The sequence below is a fragment of the Tiliqua scincoides genome, chromosome 2 (genome assembly GCF_035046505.1).
Source record: "Tiliqua scincoides isolate rTilSci1 chromosome 2, rTilSci1.hap2, whole genome shotgun sequence".
Taxonomy (NCBI): Eukaryota; Metazoa; Chordata; class Lepidosauria; order Squamata; family Scincidae; genus Tiliqua; species Tiliqua scincoides.
The window spans coordinates 62005597-62006870 of NC_089822.1; the positions used below are offsets into that span (position 1 = coordinate 62005597).

Below are 1274 nucleotides of genomic sequence, written 5' to 3' on the forward strand. Positions count from 1 at the left end.
ATCACATCTGGGTCTTAAGAACATAAAAAGAGTCCAGTGGATCAGTCCAAACACACATATTGTTCCTGTATCTAACAGTGGCCCACCAGATGCCTCAGGAAGTACAAGACAAAAAGACACTATCCTGTAGCCACTTCCTTGCATCTGGCATTCCGAGGTAGCCTAACCAGGAGGATGCATATACCCATCATGGTTTGTAACCTGTGATGGACTTTTCCTACATAAATATGTCTAATCCACTTTTAAAGGCATGTAGGCCAGGCAACATCACCACACCCTATGACAAGGAGTTCCACAGATCAGTTAAATCCTGAATAAAGAAATATTTCTTTATGCCTGTGCTAAAATACGCATATTTCCTTTTGTCTTTCTATTTCCTTTTGTCTGGATCTCATGATCCATCACCATAAGGCCGAGGCTGCTGCCACAGCAAGCTTTCCACTGTCCTGCATTGCTGTGGCTGCCTGCACAAAGCCACAGAGGCCACACATGGGTGACACTGACTTGCAGAACCTCTGTCGCCACTGTTAAGTCAGTAGCAAGGTCGGATTGAGGGCGGTTTGGGGGCAAAGAATGGGTCAGGGATGGAAGGGAGAAGTTTGCAACTGCAGTCATGCACACCACATCCTATTCCCCTTCCCAGAGCTCAGCTCATTCCTTGACTCTTCTCAGACTTACTCCAACTGGTTGGCAACCTTCAGTCTCGAAAGACTATGGAATAAGCCTACAGCACCTGGTATTCCCATGCGGTCTCCCATCCAAGTACTAACCAGGTCTGACCCTGCTTAGCTTCCGAGATCAGATGAGATCGGGCACATGCAAGGCACTCCAACTAAAGAGCTGGTCTGGGGAGAGCCACTGCAAACCAGGTAGCCTAAGGGGAGGTATAAAAATGTTCTTTACTTACCTCTCCTGGGCTGTCTGGTCTCCTGCCAGCTCATAGCATGCAGGACATCCTCGTCATCAGCACTGCACTCTTTGGACCAGTGGGGAATAGTATTTGGTTGTGTGTCCAATTGCAGTGCAAACCTATATGAATTTACTCAGAAGTAAGTCCCACTGCATTCAGTTTCCAGGAGAGATTGCAAGCTTAGTGAGTTAATGACAGATAAGATTCAAGCCAGAGAAATGCTGATTCAAAGCTCAGTCTTTTAGCCAGCCCTTGACACAAGTATGTCAACTTGTATTTCCTGTAACAGACAGCTCTGTCTAAATTACACCATATGCTAAAAATAAAATTGTACTATGGAGGTTTTTGCATAAGAATTCACGGA

At 45.8% G+C, this 1274-nt stretch overlaps 1 pseudogene; it reads right to left on the reverse strand.

Annotated features, from left to right (window-relative positions):
• Window positions 1–721: 721 nt before the first annotated feature.
• On the reverse strand, window positions 722–840 carry LOC136642507 (5S ribosomal RNA; annotated as a pseudogene).
• Between the last annotated feature and the right edge of the window lie 434 nt (window positions 841–1274).